This window comes from Cryptomeria japonica, chromosome 7 (genome assembly GCF_030272615.1).
Source record: "Cryptomeria japonica chromosome 7, Sugi_1.0, whole genome shotgun sequence".
In the NCBI taxonomy this organism is placed as follows: Eukaryota; Viridiplantae; Streptophyta; class Pinopsida; order Cupressales; family Cupressaceae; genus Cryptomeria; species Cryptomeria japonica.
The window spans coordinates 425,599,709-425,618,759 of NC_081411.1; the positions used below are offsets into that span (position 1 = coordinate 425,599,709).

General features: G+C 38.2%; 1 protein-coding gene across 1 annotated transcript in view; it reads left to right on the forward strand.

The window, feature by feature from the left end:
- The window catches only part of LOC131043416 (adenylyltransferase and sulfurtransferase MOCS3), a 169,843-nt gene that overhangs the window by 12,439 nt on the left and 138,353 nt on the right, over nt 1-19,051 (forward strand). The window lies entirely within an intron of this gene.

The following is a 19,051-nucleotide window of genomic DNA, read 5'->3' on the forward strand; positions in this document are numbered from 1 at the left end:
CATTTTAAGGACACATGTCTTCTCTCGAAAATTCGACCAATGGATAGCTGGGGTAGGTACATCGAAGTTTGTGCCACCTCCCATGAGTTAGGTACATTGAATCTGGACACGCTGAGGTGGACCAATCTAAGTGGAGGAGTGATGACTGGGATGCCACCTCGTCTGACACTTGGTTGATGCCAATTTGATGTTGCTGAGAAGCTAGCTTTAATTAACTCTTTTGAAACTATCTGCTTCTTCAACGAACCCTTGCTCTAACTTCTTTTGTCTTTGATGTGCAGGGTGATGATGCACCTCGCCTTGGAATGCTGGATTGGAAGAGGTTAGTCATGATGATGCTAGACTAGAGGAGGTCGCCCTTATCCTTGCTTGATCTTCTTTGATGAGAACCTGCCAACTTGTAGATCCTCCGGGCTTTGGAATCGCCATCTTGATACCTACACAACATTTCAAAATTAGTAATATATCTTGAAGTCTAGAAATTAAACCTAAAAGGAAGATTTAAGATTTTAATTAGGAAACCTCATGATAAATCTTGAGTTATCATTTCCTAATTAAACATGCGATACTTAGATTTTTCCAAAACAAATGTCCAAAATCAAACCTTAAACAAGGGTGTCAAGATGATTTTGCCATAACTCCTCTTGAGTATTAAACTCTAAGAAATGATGCAAAAAATGGATTTTGCTAGGCAAAATTTAAATCAAAATTCTCCCTTGGATGAATTGTGCCTCCTCTAGCTTGGAAAAGAATAGACTCCACCCTCTTTAATCTTCAACACTTAGTAGAAATTCGCTCCACTCTAGCTAGATTTTGCTTCTCCAAATTGCACTTCAACCTCTGGATTTTGCTCCTCACATAGCTCTCCACTTTCGCATTTAGGAAAGGATGAATGAATGATTAAACTTGAACAAAGCATCTCCCATATATAGAGCGCTCACCTTGATTCCCTCCAAGGCCGACTTGCTAAAAGGGAAATGAAAATGAAATAAAATCCCCCTCAAAAGAAGGCCGACTTGCTTGTAAAAGCAAACAAATGTATTTGAGCGCTCACCTTCATTTAAAATTTGAAAATTAATTTTAATGCCTCCAAAGTGGATTTTTGATTATTTCAAGGCCTAAAAATTAATTTATTAAATTAAAATGCCTTTAATTTAATGCGAATTCGCTCCACTCTAGCTAGATTTTGCTTCTCCAAATTGCACTTCAACCTTTGGATTTCGCTCCTCAAATAGCTCTCCTCTTTCGCATTTAGGAAAGGATGAATGAATGATTAAACTTGAACAAAGCATCTCCCATATATAGAGCGCTCACCTTGATTCCCTCCAAGGCCGACTTGCTAAAAGGGAAATGAAAATGAAATAAAATCCCCCTCAAAAGAAGGCCGACTTGCTTGTAAAAGCAAACAAATGTATTTGAGCGCTCACCTTCATTTAAAATTTGAAAATTAATTTTAATGCCTCCAAAGTGGATTTTTGATTATTTCAAGGCCTAAAAATTAATTTATTAAATTAAAATGCCTTTAATTTAATGCAAATTCGCTCCACTCTAGCTAGATTTTGCTTCTCCAAATTGCACTTCAATCTTTGGATTTCGCTCCTCAAATAGCTCTCCACTTTCGCATTTAGGAAAGGATGAATGAATGATTAAACTTGAACAAAGCATCTCCCATATATAGAGCGCTCACCTTGATTCCCTCCAAGCCCGACTTGCTAAAAGGGAAATGAAAATGAAATAAAATCCCCCTCAAAAGAAGGCCGACTTGCTTGTAAAAGCAAACAAATGTATTTGAGCGCTCACCTTCATTTAAAATTTGAAAATTAATTTTAATGCCTCCAAAGTGGATTTTTGATTATTTCAAGGCCTAAAAATTAATTTATTAAATTAAAATGCCTTTAATTTAATGCGAATTTGATTTAGCCCTTCCAAAGGCCTCAAAGTTAGCAACTTGGTGAATTTTAAGGAATATCAACGCTCAATAAAAAATGAAGGATATCACCAATTTCGCCCTGGACCTTCAGTGAAGGTCAGGAGCGATTTTTTCAATCTTGCTCTTAATCCTTCATATTTTGGATTCCAAATTGCTTCCAAGACATAAAATATCATCTCTTCCTATCCACACAAGATTTGGTCTCAATTCTTCAAACAAAGGAGAGGATCCTGAAAAATCGCTATGGGCCCTCTCTGAGGGTAAGGAGCGATTTTTCATTTTTTGACCAAAATCATCAAGTTTCAAAGGCAAAATAATATTCATCATGTTTTTGGAGGTCTCTTCTCCTTGTCCTAACCTTGCCTTAGCACCATTTCGAAGAAAACATGCCTTTTTTGAAAATCTCGCTGTGGACCTTCAGTGAGGGTCAGGAGTGACTTTTGGCTTTTAGGCAAATTCCTTTATCTTTTAATCTTCAAACCACCTCCAAGGCATAACACGTCATGTTCTCCTCCTGTCCAAGCAAGATTTTATCTCAATTCTTCAAACCAAGGAGAGAAAACTGGAAAATCGCTATGGGCCCTCTCTGAGGGTCTGTAGCGATTTTTGTAATTGCCTTCAAAATTTTGATTCTCAACGATTTCTTTTCACTTCAAGGCTTTTCAAACATCGTTTCTAACCCATGCCTAACCTTAGCTTTCCTCAAACTTGGATGAAAACTTCCCATTTTAGGTTTCTTGCTGTGGGCCCTCTCTGAGGGTCCGGAGTGATTTCTCGCTGTGGGCCTTCAGTGAGGGTCCAGAGCGATTTTTTCATTTTGGGTTGATTTCTCCTTATGTTGATCCTCCAAATTATATTCAACGGATAGACCATGCTTTCCTTCATCCCTTCCAATCATAAAATCACTTTGATCTTGTAAGAATAATGCATATTTGAAAATCTCGCTGTGGACCCTCTCTGAGGGTCAGGAGCGATTTTTGCTACCTGGACCAAAATGTTTCACTTTTCATCTAAAAATCACTTTGCCAAGGGAGATATCGTCTTGTTCTTTGCTATGAATAAAAATTCATGTCTTAGAAAGGTCCAAAAATGTGCACACAAAGAAAATCGCTGTGGGCCCTCTCTGAGGGTCCAAAGCGATTTTACCTTTGCTGGGAAAAACTCCTTCAATTTATCATCTTTGATCAAGTCTGGATACCTCATTATGCTCATTCTATCCTTCACCATGCTTTTGACATCTTAAATCGACCAAATAAGGCTGGCAATGACCCTTATAAGATTTCTCGCTGTGGGCCCTCTCTGAGGGTCAGGAGCGATTTTTCTATTTTCAACAAGGTCCTTCATCATTTCTAGCCAAAACTTCTTCAGGTGGGTGGAGAAAGTCATTCATTTCCCTTTCATGCTCAAAACTTGGTCTCTTTTCATTGCAAAACGAAGGAAATCAAAATCTCGTTGTGGACCCTCTCCGAGGGTCAGGAGCGATTTTTTGCTGTGGGCCCTCTCTGAGGGTCAAGAGTGAAATTTGACTTTTTAAACTCTCTGTCAGGATAATTTTATGGAATATAGCATTTCCTTCTATCTTTCTTCTTTCTTATACTTTAAGTTATATTCCATATATACTTTCAGGATGTTTGAGAGTGGTTTCAGACCTCCAGGAGTTATATTGCAAAATCTAGTTTTTGGAGGTTTTTCAGTTTTCAGACTTAGTCAAATTTCAGGATCAGGACATTCCAGACTTAGCCAAATTTCAGGATCAGGACTTTCAGAACTTAGCCAAATTTCAGGACATTCCAGACTTCATCACTCACCAACTTGACCTAACTCTAGCAGAACTTGCTATCCAGGTGATCCCCTTGGCGACACTCAAAACGGAAAGGCTAATAGACAAAACCCTAAAAGGACCTAAAAACAAACCCTAGAAAGCAAAAAGCAGGGGTCCCCATTTGCAATGGGGCGATGTGTGAAAACATCACAACACATCCCTAACATGCTGCGGTAAAAGTGCCCCCTCATCACTGGCTGCCATGACAGTATCTTGGAAGGTGATTCCATTATGAGGCTCAGCCAACGGTGGTACATCTCTAGGGGTGAACTGTGGGAGCATAGGCCTATCCGTTGTCCTAGTATGGGTCCTGTCCCTTCGTGGTGAGATGGATGCATTACTCAGGGATGATGAAATTCTACTGCTTCCCCTACTTCTTGCAGCTGATACTGTCCTGTTACGGCTCCTGTGGCTTCCCCTATTATTTCCCAAATCCATTCTGTCAAGTGTGCCCTGTAACCTGTTGATTGCTTCAATAATTCTTGGTTGTGCTTCAGCCAAGCTCCTCATAATCTCATCAGGATTGAGTGGAATCTGTCTCTCCTGTCTGGATGGGCTCCTCTGTCCTTCAGGTATATCACCCATATTAGTCTCAAAGGGTGGTTCTGTGACAAAATTTAAATCCACTCTAGGTCTCCTGCGTGTGTAATATCTGTAGGTGCCAAATCTGCCCCGGTGCATAGAATTACTCTGATGACCCCCAGGCTGGCAGGATCATCAACTCTGATACCACTGAAAGATCCCTAAATAGGTCTTTTGATGCCCTGTTTTAATTTTAATTTAATAAACTATATTTGGGGCCTTTTTGGTGTTCTTAGAGACTAGACAGAAGATGCAGAAGAGTTTGTTTCTTTTGTGTTGTTTTTTTGGTGATGGGGTTTGCAACACATGACAAGAAACAACATAAAAATGAACTGTAATCAAGAGATCAGCTTCTAATTCTTATATGACAGCAGATTACAATCATCTAGAAGTGAAATAACATTCACATGTACAAGCAAAAAACATACCAAAGATCCAGTGCTAGGGTTTGAGGCTGGTTTGCTATCCAGAAAATGGATACAAGATGAGAAGGATGGTGTAGGAGCAGATCAGTGAATCCAATCTGCTTATTCTGCCATAAGATGACTTACAAATAACAAATTGGGCAAGAACCCAATTACCAGTTAGAAATCTGTAATGTCCCTACTATTTAGAGATCATTAACTTGCAAAACAGATTGTTAGAACATGACACACACACACACACATATATATATATATATATATATATATATATATATATATATATATATATATATATATATATATATATATATATATATATATATATATATATATATATATAAGTAATCTAAATTATAATCTAACTTCAATGCTTAATTAACATAATCATAATTTCCATCTAATAAAAAGGATACAATGCCATACGTAAGTATGTCCTTAGGCGGCCATGAGGCCCGCCTTCTTGGAACCCCTTGGTCCCAAGCCCTCCAGGAAATCGAAGATGAGTTCGAATCCTGTCCTCTTACACCCAAGCCCTCCAAGGAAGACCCTTGTCTATTCCTTGCCTTGGGTGATGCCTTCATCATCCAAGTCCTCAGAGGGGATCGGCCCAACCTTGAGTCCTATCTTGGGTATAACCTCTTATACCCAAGCCAGCCAAGGAAGACCCTTGCCTTTCCTTGTCTTGGGTGATGCCTCCATCATCCAAGTCCTCAAGGGGAATTGACCAAATCCTTCTCTTCTTGGTTGAGTTTTAGTCAACCAAGCCATACATTTGCATAATAGTTTCAATTCATAAACTATCCCTTGTGTTAACATGAATTCTTAATGTATTCTTACTTAACATATATATATATATAATTTTCCATCTTTTACATGTGCATTACATTTCTTAAAATACATTGTATTCATAATCTTTCTTAATATGCAAGCTTATGTATACAACAATTAACAAATTATATCTTTTACCTATTTTTAGTGATTAGTGAATATTATACATTAATATATGTACGAATATTCACTAGACTACAATTAACATCATCTTTTAATGAACCTTACCCATTACCCATTTCTTATTAACTAATATTAAATAATATTAATGAACCTTACAATTAACATAACCTAATGTTATTAGTAATAATAACATTTCAAATACTATACTTATATTATTTAACGTAAGTAGGAATTCTATTTCTTACCTTTCTTCTGCAGGCTGCTCTCCCTTACCTTTCCTCTGCAGTCAGCTCCTCTTCCCCTTTTCGTGCCTTTTCCGCTGCCTCCTTTATAACCCGTGAGGGGTTGTGCCCCTCCATGGGCCCCTTTCGTATGAAGGGGTGCGGGGGTAATCGCAGCCTAGGCTGCAGTTACCCACGCACCACTTCGTGTGGAGGTAACCCATCCCCCTTTTGGGATTACCTTTAATATGTTTTGCATATTAAATATGTTAAATAGTGTATCTTGTTTCCTTCCTAATATATTTCATTTTAAATATATAAAATACTATATATTATTTCTCTTTTAATATATTAATTACATTTCATTTTAAATATATAAAACACTATATATTATTTCCTTTTAAATATTACATAACATTTCATTAAATATATTCAATATCAATATATATTTAAATATCCTTTCATTTAATTATTTACATAACATTTCTTTTATTAAAACAAATTAAATATATTTCTTTTATTTTTCATAGATGAGGGATTATCATAGTCCCTCCATCTCAATTTTGCTTGTCCTCAAGCATCTTTAGATCTTCCTCCCTTTCTCAAGTGGCATCCTCATTTGAGAGATTCCTCCGTTTTATCAAGTGTTCGGTAATGGTCCGGTTCCTAAGTTCTCTTTTCCATGTATCTAGAATGATCTTTGGGTACAATGTGAGTTTCCCTTCGTCATCTAGAGGGGGTAGTTCGCTGCAAGGAGCCAAGTGTTGTCCGAGAACTTTCTTAAGTCGGGAAACATGGAACACATTATGTATTTTACTGCTCTTGGGAAGTTCAATCTCATAAGCCACTTCTCCAATCCTCCGAATTACCTTGTAGGGTCCATAGAATCAGGGTTTCAATTTTTCAGTCCCATTCTTTTTGAGGGATGATTGCTTATAGGGTTGTAATCTCAGAAACACCAGATCTCCGACCTCAAATGACTGTTCTATACGCTTCTTGTCGGCATAGATCTTTTGTTGGTTTTGAGCTTGTTGTAAATTCTCCTTCAAGGTTTTCATGATGTCCCTACTCTGCTGCACAAAGTCTTTTGCTTTTGGTACTTTACTCTCTTGGGTTATTAATTCCCCAAAGCCTGTGGCTTCATAGCTGTACAAGGCTTGGAAATGACTCATCCCTATTGACATGTGGTGTGTCGTATTGTAGCAATGTTCTCCTAAGTGTAGCCACTTAACCCAAGTAGTCTGTTGCCCTGTACCATAATTCCTTAGGTAGCCCTCTAGCCATTTGTTTACTATTTCAGTTTGCCCATCGGTTTGAGGATGGTAACTGGTACTAAGGGTCAAGTTTGTTCCTGCCATTCTGAAGAGTTCCTGCCAAAATTGGCTAATAAACTTGCTGTCTTTGTCACTGACAATATTTAGAGGGAGTCCGTGGAGTCTGAAAATTTCCCTGAAGAATAGATCTGCTATTTGGTAGGCTTTGTATTCCGTGGAGACTGCAAGGAAATGGGCATACTTCGTGAGTCTGTCTACCACTACAAAAATGCTATCCTTCCCTTGTGTCCTCGGCAACCCAGTTATGAAACCAATAGAAATACTCTCCCACTTTTGATTAGGAATAGGTAGTGGCTGAAGTAACCCAGCGGGGTGGGTGAGTTCAGTTTTATTGCACTGACATGTTAGGCATTCTTGTACATATTTTTGGATATCTCTTTTTTGGTCTTTCCATGCATATCGTTCCCTAACGTGTTTATAAGTTTTGTAGTACCCCGAGTGTCCTGCTAAGGGGTTATCATGAAATTCTTTGAGAATTTTGCCTTTGAATCTGGTCTGAGGGCTCAAGTATATCCTTCCTTTATACAAGATGAGATTTCCTTTAATTTTAAAATCTTCGTTTGGAAGATTTCCCGCCAAGATTTCCTTTGTTTGTGGATCTTGGTTATATTCATTAAGGATTTCTTCCTTCCAGTCCTTTGAGATACTGGTGATGACATTAAGATGAACCTGTCGGGATAGTGCATCTGCTGCCCCGTTATTCACCCCTTTCACATATTCTATATCAAAGTCGTAGGCTTGTATTTTGCTCACCCATTTTTGTTGCCTATTATTAAGGTCCTTTTGGCTCAGGAAGAAGCGTAGACTGTTATGATCAGTTTTCACACCAAACCTCCCACAGACAAGGTATTGGCAAAATTTGGCCAAGGCGTGCATTATGGCTAGCATTTCTTTGTCATAGATAGAATAGAGTCTTTCTGCTACGGTAAGTTTGCGGCTCTCAAAAGCTATGGGGTGTTTCTTTTGCATGAGTACGGCCCCAATTCCCTCCCTTGATGCATCACATTGTACTTCAAATGGTATAGAGAAGTCGGGGATGGCTAATATTGGACAAGTGCTCATGGTTATTTTGAGTTGTTCAAAGGCCTGTTGGGCCTGGTCATTCCATGCAAAAGCCCCTTTTTTTGTTAGATCGGTAAGGGGTGCTGCAATTTTGGAGAATCCTTTTACAAAGCGTCTATAGTAGTTGCATAGTCCACAAATCCCCTTAACTGTGTTAAGGTTCTAGGGGTGAGCCATTCCTTGATGGCTTTGATCTTCTCTTCATCTACACTTACTTCTGCTTCACTAATTTTGTGTCCTAGGTAAATGATTTCTCTCATCCCAAATTCACACTTGGAAGCTTTAGCATATAATGATTTAGACTCCAAAATGTTTAATACCTCTTCGATGTGTAGGAGGTGTTCTTCCCATGTCTTGCTGTAAATGAGTATGTCATCAAAGAATATTAGAAGAAATTTCCTCAACTGTTGCCTGAATGTATGACTCATACATGACTAAAAGGTGGCTGGGGCATTAGTGAGACCAAACGGCATGACCAAAAACTCGAAATGTCCATAGTGACATTTGAATGCTGTTTTGGGAATATCCTCTTTCCTCATTCTAATCTGATGATATCCTGACCTTAGATCGATTTTAGAGAAGTATTTTGCTCCATGGAGTTCATCCATTAGTTCATCAATTCTTGGGATAGGGTATTTGTTTTTTATAGTCTTTTTATTCAAGGCCCGGTAATCTATGCACATTCTCATAGTTCTGTCTTTCTTCTTAACCAATACTACTGATGAAGCAAAAGGGCTGCTGCTTGGTTGGATGTGTCCCATTTCTAATAATTCCTTTATGGTTTTTTCAATCTCCTCTTTGAACTTGTGTGGGTGGCGGTAAGGAGTGGTAATGACAGGTTTTGCTCCTTCCTCTAATTCGATGGAATGCTCAAATCCCCTTTTTGGGGGTAACCTCGGGGGAATGTCCTCGAAGACCTTTTTGTGTCTTCTAAGGATAGGTTGTATATCCCTTTGAATGACTTGGCCTTCGGTTGGAGATTTATCCAAGATCATACATTTGGCGACCCACTCTCCTTGATCGTGTCTAAGGATTTTCTCCATTTTGTTGCATGATACTATCTTTGAAGAGCCGTCGGGAATTCCCTTCAATGTTATCTCTCTCCCTTCATGTTGGAAGCATATCTCCCGATTTGGACTATCCATGGTGAATCGTCCTAATGAATTTATCCATGGCATTCCCAAAATGATATCATTCTCTAGGTTTACCACAAAGAAGTTCCTTGTAATGGTGTGTCCTCCCAAGGTGACTTCCAATTGGGGTATAATTTGAGTGCATCTGTCCAAGACTCCGTTGCCCATGATCACTTCAAATCCTCCAAATTCTTGGGTTTTTAGTCGTCTCTTTGCTGCTAAATGTTTGCTAATGAAGTCATGGGAAGCTTTGGTGTCCACTAATGCGATTACTTTCTGCCCCTTGATAGTCCCTTTGAGTTTGAAACATCTATTCTCACTTCCCTGAGTGATGACTGCCAAGGTACTTGGTACATTGTTTTCAAATCTGGTTCTTTTATAAGGTCTTTCCTCATCCTGTATTTCTTCTGTGTTATTCAACTGTCCTCTTTTACATTCATGGCCTCTCGCCCATGGGGCCTTGCATTTGAAGCATAACCCTTTCTCCATGAGCTCGTCTCTTTCCTTGCATTGGTGATTAAAGCTCCAAGGTTTTTTGCACAAGTGGCAAAGCCTTTCCCGACGGTCTCTCTGGGGTCCCTCATTCCTGTGTGGAGTTTTGGTTGAGGTATTCTTGGGGGCATTAAATTCAACCATCCTAGTTTTCTTAATGGCCTCTCCTAAGTTTTGTGGTTCTAGGGGTCTAAAAAAATTCTTAATGGGGTCCCTCAGCCGTTCTAAGAACATGTTGGTAAGCCTTTTCTGGGATAGGTCGGGGACCATTACTGACAAGTTTGGAATCGATCTATATAATCTTCAATGGTTCCTACTTGCTTAAGGTCTGTTAGCTCTTGGAAGTACCATTCTGAATCTTTCTGGTCGAATTGGTTGATGAGCCTTTGGGTAAACTCATTGTAGGTGGAGACGTTTTTATGTCCTAGGGTAATGAGACCGTTATGCCACCAATTATGGGCATTGCCGGTTAAATGTAGTATGGCAAATTTTATAGCATCTCCTTCAGTCATTGGGCTGTATGAAAGGTAGGTGTCTAATTTTTGTACCCAGGCTTGGGCCACATCCTTCCCTGTCCCATCAAAACAGGGTAGGGACATTTTGTTAATTTTAGCTTTTAGGTCGTTACCCATAGGTTTCTTCCTCCTACTCTCATTAGTCTTGGACTCGCAAAAATCCCTGAAGGACACCACTGTTTGAACTTCTGGTTCCAACCTAGCATAAATTTGGGCGATTTCTTCCACCCCAAGTATGGTCGGTTCTTCCTCCTCCCTCACATGTTCTTCCCTAGGAAGAAATTCGGGAATTGTTTGCCTAGAACATTGAGGCGATCGTTTGTTGTCGGTGTGATTAGAGTGTGTCTCTCTTCGAGGGTTTGACATATCTCTATTGTTGCTGTTGGTATTTTGGAGGATTAACTGGCTCATTCTTTCGAATTTCTCATTGGTTTGTTCCATGAAAGTCTGGAACTATTTGGCTAGTTGATCAGCCATTGCTTTTGCTCCTTTCTTCCTCTGATATGCGATCATAAACAAAGACCCTTTCCCACAGGATGGCAGGATTATGCTTTGATACCACTGTAATGTCCCTACTATTTAGAGATCATTAACTTGCAAAACAGATTGTTAGAACATGACAAACACACACACACACACACACACACACACACACACACACACAAAAGTAATCTAAATTATAATCGAACTTCATTGCTTAATTAACATAATCATAATTTCCATCTAATAAAAAGGATACAATGCCATACGTAAGTATGTCCTTAGGCGGCCGTGAGGCCCGCCTTCTTGGAACCCCTTGGTCCCAAGCCCTCTAGGAAATCGAAGATGAGTTCGAATCCTGTCCTCTTACACCCAAGCCCTCCAAGGAAGACCCTTGTCTATTCCTTGCCTTGGGTGATGCCTTCATCATCCAAGTCCTCAGAGGGGATCGGCTCGACCTTGAGTCTTGTCTTGGGTATAACCTTATACCCAAGCCAGCCAAGGAAGACCCTTGCCTTTCCTTGTCTTGGGTGATGCCTCCATCATCCAAGTCCTCAAGGGGAATCGACCAGATCCTTCTCTTCTTGGTTGAGTTTTAGTCAACCAAGCCATACATTTGCATAATAGTTTCAGTTCATAAACTATCCCTTATGTTAACATGAATTCTTAATGTATTCTTACTTAACATAGATATATATAATTTTCCATCTTTTACATGTGCATTACATTTCTTAAAATACCTTGTATTCATAATCTTTCTTAATATGCAAGCTTATGTATACAACAATTAACAAATTATATTTTTTACCTATTTTTAGTGATTAGTGAATATTATACATTAATATATGTACGAATATTCACTAGACTACAATTAACATCATCTTTTAATGAACCTTACCCATTATCCATTTCTTATTAACTAATATTAATGAACCTTACAATTAACATAACCTAATGTTATTAGTAATAATAACATTTCAAATACTATACTTATATTATTTAACGTAAGTAGAAATTCTATTTCTTACCTTTCTTCTGCAGGCTGCTCTCCCTTACCTTTCCTCTGCAGTCCGCTCCTCTTCCCCTTTTCGTGCCTTTACCGCTGCCTCCTTTATAACCCATGAGGGGTTGTGCACCTCCACGAGCCCCTTCCATATGAAGGGGTGCGGGGGTAATCGCAGCCTAGGCTGCAGTTACCCACGCACCACTTCGTGCGGAGGTAACCCATCCCCCTTTCGGGATTACCTTTAATATGTTTTGCATATTAAATATGTTAAATAGTGTATCTTGTTTCCTTCCTAATATATTTCATTTTAAATATATAAAATACTATATATTATTTCTCTTTTAATATATTAATTACATTTCATTTTAAATATATAAAACACTATATATTATTTCCTTTTAAATATTACATAACATTTCATTAAATATATTCAATATCAATATATATTTAAATATCCTTTCATTTAATTATTTACATAACATTTCTTTTATTAAAACAAATTAAATATATTTCTTTTATTTTTCATAGATGAGGGATTACAATCATCTAGAAGTGAAATAACATTTACATGTACAAGCAAAAAACATACCAAAGATCCAATGCTAGGGTTTGAGGCTGGTTTGCTATCCAGAAAATGGACACAAGATGAGAAGGATGGTGTAGGAGTAGATCAGTGAATCCAATCTGCTTATTCAGCCATAAGATGAATTACCAATAACAAATTGGGCAAGAACCCAATTACCAGCTGGAAATCCAACCTTTGCCATGTAAAATTATACAATTTTGACCTTCTTTTCCCACTGTTTTGCTCACCCTGATCACAAATCCAGTCAGTTGACTGTGATTTCTTCCACACTCCCCTTTCTAATCCCAACAATGAGATCAAGCACAAGAAATGGAGTTAGAACCCTCCATTTAATTTTAAATTGATGCACAACCTTCTAGAATGGTACGGCCCTGCCTGGAATGGTACAGCTGCAATTATGAAACCCACACTTGCTGCAATTTCAAGACAAACTGCTTAGAACTGATGTATCGTACCTAATGGTGATTGCTGGGCTGGTTTTGTTGCTAAATTGACCCCCAATGGGTCTAGACAAGGCACATCCTTGTCCCACGTGGGCAAATTAGTGGGTACACCTCCACTACCAATGCAGATCTGAGGGTTTACGTCCTCCAAACACCTGCAATTTCTGCTGCTAATGCAGAGCAGAGAAAAATCAGAAATAAAATAATAACATAATACCAATTCCCTCCTCCAAAATGTCTAATAACCTTTTCCAAAGAGAGGCGTAACCCTAAATGGAATATCCCATTGGAATCCAACTAAAAAAGCATCTTCCTTGGCATCTTTTGGGTCCATGTAGCTTAAAGGCTTTTAAAGGCTTTTAAAGAATGACAAGGGTCCCACCATGCCATGTCATTTAAGTGATTTGAGCAAAGGGGTGGCATTGACATTAAAGGGGCCACTTTATTAAAAGGTACGCATAGCAGTTTATTCAAACATAAGCCTTTATTAAAAGAAAGAACTTAGGCTTATAAAGTAACTTTATAAAAGTTACTTTTTCCTTATTAACTTTTGACACTTAGAAATTTTTAAGTGTCTTTATTCATCAAATGCAATGTGGGAATTGCATCAAAAAGATGGGGACATGGCACCTCATTCTTTGACAATCATGCTAGCCATTTGTTTATTGTCCTAAGTTTCTTGTTTTTCTATTGCCAAGATGAATTGGTCTACTTATAGCTTCGTCCATTGTATTTTGTGGAACAAGTTTACCTCTCAGAGGGTGGAGAAGCTTGTAGCTTTACATATTGCTTTTGTCTCATTGATTGTAACACACTTACATACAAATATAGTTTAATAGCCTAATGGGATGTATAGCTAAAGGTATTAGCATAAGTTGATGATGATATGGCACAAATGTGGTTGGTTGGTATTGTTTTGGAGGAGCTTGACCCCAAGGAGTCCAAAAATTTGAGTGATGAGGAGTTTGGCATGGATTCTGTGGATGATTAGAGGCATTGGGCTATTAATCAGTAGTATTTGAACTTAGAATGTGATCATCATTTTGTACATAACATATTGATATTCCATAAATGTCATTTTCATTGTTCAATGCAACATGTTTAGCATTTCAAAGTTTCATTTGTTATCCTTGAAGTCTCATACATTTTTTTATTGCTAATTTTTCAAGTACTATATATGTATATATAGAGCAAAAGAAGAGGTCTTGAACAATGTGTTGGGACCTTCAAAATTTGGCAAAATTTGAAGGCCCCATGACGAGAAAGTTGATTGTAACACTCAGGAACACACCTGAAAATTTCTCCCAAAGCTGGAAAACCCTTATTGTGTATAGCCCTAATTCACATGTTTTTATCGACTTGTTATATCTCCACTTTATCATTTTCCCCGCCATCTCGCGGAGGTTGTTGGTTAATATCTAAGAAAGTTGATATGTTGGCGTTGTTTTATAACCCTCACCGTAGTACCACGCCAGTCAATGCTCCAAGCTTGAGCTGTCTTGCAGTGGAGCAGTAAAGTCGTTGACCCGCACTATTTACATGGTAAGGGATGACAACGCCATGTGGCCTAATGGTAAGGATGAGGTAGTGATTTGAGTTAGCTCCCACCATCTTGCAAAGGGAAGGAAAATCATTCAGAGGACGGTTGCGGTATTGCGGTGTACACATTTGAGCTTACCGCCAGCTTGCTACCTAGACAAAAATGATTTAAAATGCTGTTGCGGGTGCGTAGTGAACTTGCTAAGCCACAAATGTTGCAGGACTTGTTAAAAGGATGGTTGCGGTAAAGGCATCTATTGTTACCGCAACAACGCAAGGATGCCATGACAGTAGATATTGCGGCGCAGGGTAGCGGGGAAAGTATTTTATGCTGTAAAGTGTATATCGCTCGTCCCTGCGTAGTGGAATTCAAAGTTAAGAAATCATTGTGGGATGGAGGGGAGAAAACATAGTGTTGAAAGAAGTTATTCCTCTACCCCGTGGGAGAAAAGTGAAGGAGTAGATTGTGACGAGGGATAGAGGGGAAACTTAGATAAAAGGAAGTTCTTCCCCTCTACCTCGTTGGTTAGACAAAGAAGAAGAATAGATCCCACGAACTAGTAGGGTGAAGTAATAAGGGAATGAGTGTTCCCCTCTACCCCATAGCGGTGAATTAAGGTAGAAAAAGGTGACATGGGATGGAGGGGTGGAGAATAGAATGAGAAAAGGAAGGTGACAAGGACAAAAGAGCGCTCAGTCAGCAAAGGTCAAGGCAAGGAAGATCAAATCATGACCGTCCAAGGTGCACAGATGGCAAGACCAATGGCTTAGATTTAAATGTGAGCACAACTACCAAATTCAAACTGCTCGCATCAAATGCATCAATGTGGACATGACCGAAGTTGGCTACGAATCAAGAGCAATAAATCTGGAGATCAAAGCATCATTGCTTCACCTTGTATCCAAGAATTTGAAGTAGGCTGAGCTTAGCAATCATCAAAGTGGTGCAACACATTATCATGCCACGTCAACAGATCCATATAGCAGCATTTTTGAGAATGAAGACAGTTATATACTTTTCCCTCCAAAAGTGCAAATATATTTTGTCCTATGTGAGCATACAAAGATACAGTAGCATATTCTTGCTTAGGCAAATAAAATTTTGACATGTCAACAATTGGCCCGAAGCTTGTTTTGCTCTCTTCTTTTCTATAAAAAGGGAATTCAAGGCCAATTGCAAAAGGTTTTGAACTTTGGAATTTTGAGAAAAAGAATAGGCATGATTACCTTAGGGTTGGAATTTCTTCAGTAGAATGAATGTGTAATTCTTACAGTAATATCAGTTAGTTTTTGAGCAGACATCAAAAGTATTGCAGCAAATTGTCTACACGTTGTATTCTGGAACTTCATATGAATTGATGATACCAAGGGTTTTTAGATTTGTCACTACAATTTCTTTGTTGTTGTGTGGTTTGTGTATGGGTTTCCTTCAAGGAAGGAGTCAAATTCTTCATGCAAATTGTTGTGGGTTTGAGAATATAATTTGGATCTGTAGGTATGATTTTTGTAATAGCATGAGGGGTCGCATTAATGTTAGGCATTAGTGTCGAAGGGGCCACTAATTGGGAATAATTTGTTGTTTGAATATGTGTTCAGGATCTAAGATTTGACTCCACACCCAAGGATTAGGCACTGATCTAGGATATTTCACAGATTAGGTTCAACAACATTTAAATTTGTTAAAATCTCTTTTAAATTTATGTTGTAGAATTTAGGTTTAGTGTAGGAATTATTCCCAATTGCCGAGTAAAGGATAAATGACCAAGATCAAAGCCAAATTTAAAGTTATTTACACTACCCTTGGTGAAATTTTGTTGGGATTTATTTGCTGAAAAATACAATGTTTGTGCAAAGTATGTGTGGAATCCTTAGGCATTGTTAGGTTCACCCGCTTTGGTCTAGCAGAACCAAAAGTGTAGGAGATTTCAGTCTTATGACGGAATCTTGTTCGTTGGCCAAATCCACCCCTGAGTCTGAGCATAAAAAGTCGCTAATCCTTAGTTACCGGGTTTGCCTGTTTGAAGGCCCTAACTTGGACCAGGTCCACGTGGGTCCTGGTTCGAGTTGGATTCGCGATAGGTCCAGACAGGGTTCCCCAGGGGCACTGGGTAACGCGAACACAAACCCACAGGGAACCCAACGCCCCTGGGGAACCCTGTCTAGACCCGGGCGAATCCAGGCATGAACCCGGGTGAACCCAGGTTTTCCGGCTGGGTTAAGTCACATAAAGTGACTTTTAAACATTAAAAGGTTAATTTTTTTTGCCTTTTAAAATAAAAAACCCTAATCTGCCCCTTGCTAAATACATGTGAAACCTAAAACAACTTCATTGAACTATCAATTTGCATTTGGCATTGATCAGTGATGAAGTAGCATACTATTAAATGTATTTAGATTTGTAATTTTGTATATTTCTTTAAATTTTTGTATATATATATATATATATGAACAAACCCAACCCACGAACCCAAAAGGCAAAAAAAAATTGCTTGAACCCATGAACTGGGTTCGTGTCCTCGAACCTAATCTTGAACCCGAACCGGTAACTTAGGGCTAATCTTTAGGGTTCAGAGGATCTATTGATTTGGGAACTAACACAATGCTCATATGATATTCATTTGAATAATGAACGACATTCTTTGGCCTTCCACAATTCTTGTCTATTTGGATGACATGATCATTGTCAATAACACATGGAAAGAACCCCTTATCTTCAAAAATTCTTTGCACTTTGTGGCAACACACTCAAGATGCCAATATAGAGAGGTGTTTCTTCATTGTGAATGGGATATAATTCTTTGGGCATGTTGTTTGAAGAACTTGGAGTATGATGACCCATTTAAGATTTGTGTCATTCTAGAATAATAGCCTACACCAAAGGCCCTTATATAAATTTGCAGATTTTTTGGTTTAGCAAATTTCTATAGGAAATATGTTCTTGGTTTCTTACACATTTTTTCATCATTTGGTTAGATTACCAAAGGTGGTGAATGGGCAGAATTCTCCCACAACATAAGGCATTTGAGGAGTTGAAATAGAGACATGGTTTCATAGCAGTACTTGACTTACCAGCTCTTCAATAATCATATCTGATACGTCCCAGGTCTTCAATAATCATGTGAGATATGTCTATTGATCCAGCATGCACTTGGAGCAGTGCAAATTACTTTCACTTTCAGTGTCTAGTTGCTTACCACAGTGAAACATTCACTACTGCAGTAAGAAAATATTGCACATTTCATTTAGAGCTTGTGTCACGGTACTAGGCATGTGAACACTGGAAGCATTAGATATTGGTACCAAAAAACATCACACACTGAGTATAATCCATTAGAATTCTTGTAAGAAAAGTCGCAGCAGGCATGCCTATGAGAAATAATTGCTTTTCTTGTAACTGTTCGATCTCATTTTTTTCATCTACCCTTGTATAAATATTTAACAAAGCTATTCATTAAAAAAGATTTTGGTTTTGGAGTTTCGTTCTAGTTTTGGTTGAGTCTTATATCTGACCTCTTGGAATTTGTTCAGAACTTGAAGATCTACTATTTAGTAATATTTGTCTTTGTAATTCTAATATGTTGTCTTGCAGTTTTCTTTTTCAGTGTGTTTATTCCCTTTGTCATGGTAATGTGATTATCGTTCATAAGAAGCAATACAAATCATTGCACTTGTAGCATATCGAACCTTAGTTTAGTGTGTTGGCCCCCTGATCATCTCTGTGCAGTGGATCGGCAAAAATTGTGATGTGAGATGAGTGGTTGAACTGTTATGCAATTGATGGATTATGGTAACATATTTAAAGGGTGCCATATCCATTGTATGAAATTTTAAATGTGATTGAAAACAGTCTGTTTATTTTGGTTCTTATATAAATGTTAGGGAGAGCACTGCCTTGTTTAATATATTCTTTTGAGTGAATGATGCTTCACTTACAGTGCTCTGTACCCCTGAGTGAATGCCTTTGAGTGATTACATTTGAATGAAGCAATTGAGACAAGAACATGAGTAAGTAGTCATTTGGAAGTAGATTATCTCCAAGTCTGATGTATTATTGGATTTACATTTTTAGAATAACAAAGATACATATTATCAAACTGGGGTTCCGGAAGTCAACCCTAAAGGATAGAGCCTTTGGGATGCAAGATAACTTATGAGTAAAACAAATATATTTCTGGACCGTGGGTTGAACTTTTATGTGGAATTGTTGCTCACGAAATAGCATTCATTTCACATTCTTCTTTCCTAATAAAATATACAATTTATTGTGTGCCTTCTTTTCCTGTATGGTTACGTAAGATCAATTTATTCCTTTGGAATCTTTCGTTCTTGCCATCCAAAGTTTCTATTGTACTGAAGGCATGATATGTAAGGCTTGTTTCATTATATTGGTCTTTTAGCTCTGTTAGCAATCACTGTCATTATTAAGTCTCAGATGAAATGTCATTATCCTTGTGCTGTGTTTATACCAAGGCTATGGCACACATCTAAATAATTATTTCTTTTAATGCAGTTCTGTTTTTTCAGAAAAAA